At 40.4% G+C, this 10,065-nt stretch overlaps 1 pseudogene; it reads left to right on the top strand.

Moving 5' to 3' along the window:
• Window positions 1–8,119: 8,119 nt before the first annotated feature.
• Window positions 8,120–9,240, top strand: LOC101150128 (actin, cytoplasmic 1-like; annotated as a pseudogene).
• Window positions 9,241–10,065: the final 825 nt, after the last annotated feature.

Raw genomic sequence — 10,065 nt, 5'->3', positions numbered from 1 at the left:
GAAGAAGAAGCACTGTCCAGCGCATTCTAGCCAACTTATGGAATCATGAGCAACAATAAGTGGTTGTTTTCAAACCACAAAATCTTGGGATGGTCTGTTTTGCTGCAATAGATATCTAAGACTACTGTGTTCTCTACTAGTTGGTAAGATTTCTAAAAGCCAAGATAACTGAATTTCTGCTGTGCTAGCATAGCACCTATTCATTGCCGGCATTCACTAAATATTTGTTACGTTGAATTGTTAAATTAAAGTAGTTAGAGACATCTTTGTGGACTGAGAGAGACTAATTGGGATGGAAGACTTGGAGAAGAATTGTTTTATTTTCATATATGTATAACTGAAGAGAATCTCCACGCCTTTGCTATGAAATCTAAAGATAATTGCAGTTTTTTAAGGGAGCTATGCTAGTAACAATTCATTCTTTTTCTTTCAAGATAACTGTGTCATGGTGTAAAGAATACTGCTTGGAATATATTGGTTCAAGTCCAAGTTTTGTCTCTGCACACTACTTTTATGAACTTGGGTGAGTCTCTTCACTTTACTAAATATCATCTTGAAGCAGTGATAATAATGGTAATCCCATGAGGTTGTTGTGAGGTTTTAATGCATGAAAAAGTGCTTTGAGAACAGTAAAGTGCTATGTAGGTATAAAGTATCATTGTGTGAGTTGATGGGACTTGCTTAAATTTTATTATTTTTAGCTGTTCAATTCCATCATCTGTCATAAATACTTTTAAAATGGACAGCATCTCAATAGCATAAGTAACGTAAAAATCTGGAAAATAACAATACAGCAGCTTTTAAATAGTAGTTTTTTTCCTCTATTTTTCTTACATTATCTCTTCACCACCACGAAGTAATCGTTTCACACTTTTTTTTCAGAAATGAAATGGAGAAAAATAATCAGAAATGGTGGCATGAAACAGGATTTCTTTTCTCCCAAGCATGTGATATCTCCCTGCCACTCCCATTCACCTCTCTTATCAACATGCTTTTTAGTTTAAAAAAGAGCAACTGCAAAGTGTTGACAAGATACTATTTGTTATGCCCATCAACCTTACTGAAATCTGGACCCTTCTTACTGAGTCAGTTTTGATAATGTCAGATGATGATGCCCCTATCACTTTGGAACTAGTCCACTAGGCCTATGAGAGCTGCTTTTAGGTTCTTCAAGTTCATACCTGCAGCTCAGAGAATAGAATCCAAAAAGGTTGCCAAAGCCTTGCTGTGAACCTTCTTAAAGATGCTGTAATTTCCCAGGGTCACACCCAGCATACTTCTTTGATGCCATTTATGAAATGTCGGTTGTCTTTCTGGGTCTCATAAGGTGCTAGCTGCCCCTTGCACTTACATGCATCCTATTATGTTTCAATAGGTTTGAGTACTTGGGAGTTTCTGACATAATAGAATGAAAGAAGATCAGAGCAGGAAGATATTTTAGAGATTGGAGCCCTGGCCCAGAAATTGGTTGTTATGATTTGAGAAGAGTCAAAGGTAAGGAGAAATGGCTTATAATAGGAGTGTGTGAGCATGTTCTAAGAGTCCAGCAAGGAAGGGTTTAAACCAGAGCCTGGAGACAGAGTGTTAGGTTCCAGGTATGAGGAGCATGGGAATGAGAGTCAGCCAAAGCAAGCTAATATACCAGATGATAAATTAGCATTAAAAGTATTGTGACAGCCTGGAAAAATTAGCTGAAACAAACAAGAGGCAATTCCAGAAGTGAATAAAAAACACTTCCTATAGATTCCAAAATCAATTAGGTTTAACAGAAATTCTGTAAACTCTTAGATTTCAGCTGCCAGGAAGGTGGGAATGAGTCAATCATATGACACCATTCTCTGTAATGTGAATGCAGTCTTAGGATGCACGAATTAAACCTAAAATAAGGAAGGTAATGGTCCCACTCTCCCCTGCTTGAGTTATGTGTAGATTGTGTTCTGTTCTCAATGCTCTCTCTATATATGTTTTTGAGACAGGATCTTGCTCTGTTGCCCAGGCTGGAGTGCAGTAATGTGATCATAGCTCACTGCAGCCTCAACCTCCTGGGTTCAAGCGATCCTCCTACCTTAGCCTCCCAAATAGCAGGGACTACAGATGCATGCCACTATGCCTGGCTAATTTTTAAAATTTTTTGTAGAGGCAAGGTCTCACTATATTTCCCAGGCTAGTCTGAAACTCCTGGGCTCAAGTGATCCTCCTGACTTGGCTTCCCAAAGTTCTTGGATTACAGGCATGAGCCACCATGCCCAGCCCTCAGTGCCATATTTTAAATTGTATGAATAAATGAGAAGAATATTATATGATGAGAGGTTTAAAAATGACTTCACCTGAGTAATGGTAAGTGGAACGGGGCTAGTTGCTAGATAGTTGAGGAACATAACAGGTATTTTCAATAACTTGAGAAATTGTTAATATGAAAGAAGAATTAGGACTTACTTTTATGGGTCTTCAAGATAGAATTTTGGTAACTGGATGGAAAATGTAATGGGAAAATTAGGGCTCAGCGATGTCGAGAACTCTCCAGTGAAAGTTGTCCATAAATGAAGAGGGATATGGTATGAGAGGGGTACACTACTCATTGGGGAAGTGTTCAAAAAGAGGCTGATTGGCCAACTACTAGTAACTCTGGAAAACAGAATTCCTGCCTAGGGGAGAGGTCAAACCACATGCTCTTCAAGATCCCTATCATCTCTTAAGTTTCATGACCCTGTGATCTCCTGCACTAGAGAGAGACATATTGTAGACATTCAGAGATTTCCATTGACGGCCTAGCATTCCAGCTTGCCACACAATTATGCTGTGGGCTGGCCAGAGAAATATCTGGTCTGGCCAGAGTCAGTAGAATGCCACATAACCCAGGCATAAGGTATTGGACTTAAGTGGATAAATTACCACATACTTGGTGGCTTAAAGCAACAGAAATTTATTGTCTCACAGTTCTGGAGGCCAGAAGTCTGACATCAAGCTCTTGTCAGGTCCACACTCTCTCAGAAGTCTCTAGTGGAGAATCTGTTCCTTGCCTCTTCCAGCTTCTGGTGGCTCCAGGCATTCCTTGGTTTGTGGCTGCATCATTCCAATCTCCGGTTCTGTGGTCACAATGCCGTCTTTTCTGTCTTCCTCCTCTTTGTGTTGCTTGTAAGGCTACTTGTCATTGGATTTAGAGCCTACTCAGATAATCAAGGATGAGCTTCACATCTCAAGATCCTTAATTTAATTATATCTGCAAAAATCCCTTTTTCAAATAAGATAACATTCACAGATTCTGAAAATTAGGACATGGACATATCATCTGAGGACCACCGTTCAGCCCACTGTACTCATTTTAATGGTCATTACACTATCGCTATTATCAATAAATAGTGCTTTGCCTGTGATGGTGCTTAAAGCAGAACAGTCTTGTGAGATTCTCAACAGAGACAGTCTAGCGCTTAATAAGCTCACTCTTGGAATCAGAAAGATCTGAGTTTAATTCCAGTTTTGCTACTTAGAAGTGTATCTCTGGCAGGGGTGAACTTTATTTCTGATTCCTCAACTCTAAAATGAGAATAGTGGAACTTATCTCATAGGGTTAATATGAGTAACCAATACAATAATGCTTGTAAATTACTTAACATAGGGCCAGGTATATTGCTGACATTCCACAAGTGGTATTATTAATGACTTTATTCCTTTCCCCTGATTTTAGGCTATCTGAGGTGTCAGGCTTTTATCATTCCCTGGAAATTTACATGAAATTAACATACGCTTATTGAGGATTGACTCTGCACCATACACTATCATACATAATAAGTATAAATGGTAAACAAGACAGACATGGTCTTTGCCCTCACAGATCTTAGAGTGTGATGCCATCAATGGTTAATAAAACATGTTAATATAATACAATATTGCCATTATGACAATTGAGGAATTACAGGAACCTGAGAAGTGTATAGACGGGGCACCCAACCCAGGCAAAATTCTGGATAGAGGAAGAGGACCTCTGTAATATGGGAGGATACTTATATTTGTAGCAGAGGGGCTGAGTTGCATTCAAAGGCTGATTATGACTGAGGAACTGGTAGTTCCTCAAGCATCTGTTGGCATGTGTTGATTTTACATGGGGGATGTGGGCCTGTGCTCTTTGTTCCTGGAGAGAAAGACTGAGAGATGAGGAGGCAACTTAGTGTGGGTTTTCCAAGGAGTAGATCCTAAGACAAAGATTTTAGTGCAAATAGTTTATTTGGGAGATAATCCTAAGAAATACTGACAAGAGAGTGGACGAGTGAGACAGGTAAGAAGAGAGCCAATAAATGGTGCTTTATCAAGCTAGTTACCACCATGGTTAATTAGAGCTCCATTATATTTGGGAACTCTAGAAGCCAATGTAGAACACAAGCAGCAGAGTTATCTACATCTACACTTGTGGGTCATTGGTATGCAAGAAACTTTTCCATAAGCAGGGAAGGCAGGCTACTGAAGAAATCTCAGGCAAAGAGATGCAGATGTTGGCAGTTGGCAAGGGCTGACAAGCTATGGGTGGGACAAGATCAGCATGTGATGCAGGAGGAAAACATGGTTTTCTCTCCAGTTTGTTGCCAGGGACAAAGTCCGAGGCCCACGAGCAGAGGGGGATTCTAATTAGAAACTAAAGGAGGTTTTCTCACAAGGGTCTATATATTACTTGGGGGGACAAACAGTGCTTCTTAAGGTCCAGGTGACAAAATGCAGCACCTGGGAAGAGATGCTTTGAACAACCAATGGGTCAATGAAGAAATTAAAAGGGAAATTAAAACTTTTCTTGAGATAAATGAAAATGAAAACACAACATACCAAAACTTATGGGATACAGCAAAAGCAGTTCTAAGAAAGACGTTTATAACAATAAACACCTATGTTAAGAAAGAAGAAAGATCTCAAATAAATAACCTAACCTTGAACCTCAAGGAACTGGAAAGACAAGAAGAAACTAAGCCCAAAATTAGTAGAAGGAAGGAAATAATAAAGATCAGAGCAGGAATAAATGAAATAGAAACTAGAAAAACAATAGAAAAGATAAATGGAACAAAGAGTTGCTGTTTTTAAAAGATAAACAAGGCTGGGGGCAGTGGCTCACGCCTGTAATTCCAGCACTTTGGGAGGCCAAGGCAGGTGGATCGCCTGAGGTCAGGAGTTCGAGACTAGCCTGCCAACATGGTGAAACCCCGTCTCTACTAAAAATACAAAAATTAGCCAGGCGTGGTGGCAGGCGCCTGTAATCCCAGTTACTCAGGAGGCTGAGGCAGGAGGAGAATTGCTTGAACCCTGGAGGCGGAGGTTGCAGTGAGCTGAGATTGTGCCATTGCACTCCAGCCTGGGCTACAAGAGTGACACTTTGTCTCAAAAAAAAAAAAAAAAGGAAAAGAAAAGATAAAATTGACAAACCTTTAGCTAGACTAAGAAAAAAGGAGAGAAGACTCAAATAAGATTAGAGGCACAAAAAGAGACATTACAACTGATACCACAGAAACAAAAGATCATAAGAAATTATTATGAAGAATTATATGCCAACAAATTGGATAACCTAGAAAACAGGTAAATTCCCGGACACATACAACTTATCAAGATTGAATTATGAAGAAATACAAAATCTAAATAGACTAATAATGAATAAGGAGATTGACTCAGTAACAAATAGTTTCCGATCAAAGAGAAGCCCAGGACATGATGACTTCACAGCTGAATCCTGCCAAACGTTTAAAGAAACAGTAACTTGAAGTCTCATACTCTTCCAAAAAATTGAAGAGGAGTGATATGGTTTGGATCTGTGTCTCTGTCCAAATCTCATGTCAAATTGTAATCCCTAATGTTGAAGTTGGTGTTTGGTGGGAGGTGACTACATCACAGAGGCAGATTTCTCATGTATGGTTTGTTACATCCACTTGGTGCTGTTCTTGTGATAGTGAGTGAGTTCTTGTGAGTTCTGGCTGTTTAAAAGTGTGTAGCACCTTTCCCCTCTCTCTCTTGCTCCTACTCCAGCCATGTGATATGTGTGCTCCCCTCTGCCTTCTGCCATAATTGTAAGTTTCCTGAGGCCTCCCCAGAAGCTGAGTAGATGCCAGCATCATGCTTCCTGTACAGTCTGTGGAACTGTGAGCCAATTAAATCGCTTTTCTTTATAAATTACCCAGTCTCAGGTATTTCTTTATAGCAATGTGAGAACAAACTGATACCTCCAAACTAATTTTACAAGGCCAGCATTACCACAATACTAAAACCAGATGAGGACACAACCAAAAAAGAAAACTACGGGCCAATATCCCTGATGAATAGATATTTGAAAATCTTTAATAAAATATTAAATTCAACAGCACATTAAAAAGATTATCCACCATGAGCAAATGAAATTTATCCCAGGGATGCAAGAATGGTTCAACATGTGTAAATCAGTAAAGGTGATACATCACATTAATACAATGAAGGACAAAAACCATATGATCATGTCAATAGATGCAGAAAAAGCATTTGACAAAATTCAACATCTCTTTATGATAAAAACCCTCAACAAATTAAGTACAGAGGGAATGTACCTCAACACAATATAGGCTATATATTATAAATCCACAGCTAATACACTAAAAGTGGGAAAAGTTGAAAGCTTTTCAAGATTTGGAACAACACAAAGATGCCTACTCTCACCACTTATAGTCAACATAGTACTGGATGTCCTAGCCAGAGCAATTAGCTAAGATAAACAAATAAAAGGCATCCAAACTGGAAAGGAGGAAGTTAAATTGTCCCTGTTTGCACATGACACAATCTTAAATACTGAAAACCCTGAAGATTCCATCAAAAAATGTTAGAACTAATAAACACATTTAATAAAGTTGTAGGATAGAAAATCAACATGCAAAATTCAGTAGCATTTTTATACGTTTATAGCAAACTATCAGAAAAATAAATAAAAATTCCATTTATAATATTTACAAAAATTAAAATACTTAGGAATAAATTTAACCAAGGGGATGAAAGATCTCTACACTGAAAACTAGAAAACGTTGCTGAAAAAAAAATTGAAGAAGACATAAAAAGGATGGAAAGGTATCCTGTGTTCATGGATTGTAAGAATTAAAATTGTTAAAATGCCCATACTACCCAAAACAATCTACAGATTCAATACAATTCCCATCAAAATACCAATGACATTCTTCACAGAAATAGAAAAAAATACTAAAGTTTGTATGGAACCATGCAAGACCTTGAATAGCCAAAGAAATTTGGAGCAAAAAAACAGAAACAAAACACAGGAAAACAATGCAAAGCTGGAGGCATCACACTATCTGACTTCAAAATGTACTACAGAGCTATAGTAATCAAAACAGCATGGTACTGGCATAAAGACAGACACATAGACCAATGGAACAGAAAAGAGAACCCAGAAATAAATCCACACGTTTATAGCAAACTGATTTTTAATGAAGGTGCCAAGAACATACAATAGGGAAAGGACAGTCTCTTCAACAAATAGTGTTGGGAAAACTGGATAGACACATGCAGAAAAATGAAATTAGACCTTTATCTCTCACCATATAAAAACCACTCACAAAAAAGGTTAATGACTTAAATGTTAGACCCCAAACTATGAAACTTCTAGAAGCAAAAACAGGAGAAAAGCTTTAAGACATTTGTCTGGGCAATGAATTTTCTTTTTTTTTCTTTTTCTCTCTTTTTTTAACATGACCTCAAAGCACAGGTAACAAAAGCAAAAATAGACAAATGGGATTACATCAAATGGAAAAGTTTCTGCACAGCAAAGGAAATAATTGACAGACTGAAGTGTAAACTAAAATTAAAGTTCTAAGCCCCCCAACTGAGTAAGTGGATCTCCCTCTCAGCCAAGAGGATCCCAAAGAAACCTCAAAAACTAGTTCAAGCCATGACAGGAAGGAGACTGGGGTCAGACATGCCTCATTATACCCTCTCCCTTTTGGAGTTTAGACACAACTCAGCATTACCATTAAAATAGAGATCCTAAGAGTGACAGAAGAAATTCTTTGTAGCAATAAGATACCAACTCCAGACTGTGGAGACTGCATCTTCCCAGCAGGCACAGAGCCTCACCCTCCCCACTCCATCACCAGTCCACACCCACTGCCAGATCACCATGAATGATGATATCACTGCTCTCGTCTTCAACAAAGGCTCTGGCATGTGCAAGGCTGTCTTCATGGGTGATGATGCCCCCCAGTTGTCTTCCCCTCCATCATGTGGTGCCCGTGGCACCAGGGCGTGATGCTGGGCATGGGTCAGAAGGACTCCTACATGAGCGATGAGGCCCAGAGCAAGAGAGGCATCCTGACCCCACCCTGAAATGCCCCATGGAGCACAGCATTGTCACCAAATGGGATGACATGGAGATCTGGCATCACAACTTTTACAACAAGCTATGTGCGGCTCCCGAGGAGCACCCCATGCTGCTGACCGAGGCCCCCCTGAGCCCCAAGGCCAACCATGAGAAGATGACCCAGATCATGTTTGAGACTTTCAATGCCCCAGCCATGTACTTGACCATCCAAGCTGGTACGCCTCTGGCAGTACCACTGGCATCGTGATGGACTCTAGCGATGGGATCACCCACACTATGCCCATCTATGAGGGGTACACCCTCCCCCATGCCATCCTGCCTCTGGACCTGGCTGGCCAGGACCTGACTGACTACTTCATGAAGATCCTCAAGGAGGGCGGCTACAGCTTCACCACCACTGCTGAGCGGGAAATCATGCTTGACATCAAGGAGAAGCTGTGCTACATCACCCTGGACTTCGAGCAGGAGATGGCCACTGCAGCCTCTAGCTCCTCCCTGGAGAAGAGCTAGGAGCTGCTCAACGGCCAGGTCATCACCATCAGCAACTAGTGGTTCCACTGCCCCAGTACCTCTTCCAGCCTTCCTTCCTGGGCATGGAATCCTATGGTATCCACGAAACTACCTTCACCTCCATCATGAAGTGTGATGTGGACATCCGCAAAGACCTGTACGCCAATACAGTGCTGTCTGGCGGCACTACCATGTACCCTGGCATTGCCGACAGGATGCAGAAGGAGATCACCGTCCTGACTTCCAGCACAATAAAGATCAAGATCATTGCTCCTCCTGTGCATAAATACTCCGTGTGTTTTGATGGCTCCATCCTGGCCTCCCTGTCCACCTCGCAGCAGATGTGGATCAGCAAGCAAAAATACCAAGAGGCCGGCCCCTTCATCACCCACAGCAAGTGCTTCTAGGCGGACTGTTACTTAGTTGCATTACACCCATTCTTGACAAAAACCCAACTTGCCAGAAAACAAGATGAGATTGGCGTGGCCTTACTATTATTATTATTATTATTATTATTATTTGTTGTTGTTGTTTAGCTTGACTCAGGATTTGAAAACTGGAAAGGTGGAGGTGACAGCAGTCAGTTGGAGTGAGCACCCCTCAAAGTTCTACAATGTGGCCAAGGACTTTGATTGTACATTGTTCTTTTTTTAAATAGTCATTCCAAATATCATGAGATGCATTGTTACAGGAAGTCCCTTGCCCTCCCAAAAGCCACCCCACTTCTCTCTAAGGAGAATGCCCCAGTCCTCTCCACACAGGGGAGGTGATAGCATTGCTTTCATATAAATTATGTAATGCAAAAAATGTTTAATCTTCACCTTAATACTTTTTAAATTTTGTTTTATTTTGAATGATCAGCCATTGTGACCCCCCTTTTTTGCCCCTCAACTTGACATGTATGAAGGTTTTTGGTCTTTCTGGGAGTGGGTGGAGGTGTGGAGGCAGCCAGGGCTTACCTGTACACTGACTTGAGACCAGTTGAATAAAAGAGCACACCTTAAAAAAAAAAAAGATACTAACTCCAACTTTACTCTGGTATAACATCACATGACAGATAACAGGCCCTAAAGGAAATCAAAGTATTCTATCCTAAAATAAGTTTCTTTGACATATTTTGAAATGGCCCTGCAAAGCCATCTCTTGTGGGGGAAATCTACATTCTGTAGAGAATGCCCTTCCCTTTCCAGGTCTTTTCCTGTTCCAGGAGAGAATTAACTAAGAGTCTGACA

The sequence above is a fragment of the Gorilla gorilla genome, chromosome X, assembly GCF_029281585.2.
Source record: "Gorilla gorilla gorilla isolate KB3781 chromosome X, NHGRI_mGorGor1-v2.1_pri, whole genome shotgun sequence".
Taxonomy (NCBI): Eukaryota; Metazoa; Chordata; class Mammalia; order Primates; family Hominidae; genus Gorilla; species Gorilla gorilla.
Note: the sequence above shows the minus strand (reverse complement) of the source record. Positions and strands in the feature narration are given on the sequence as shown.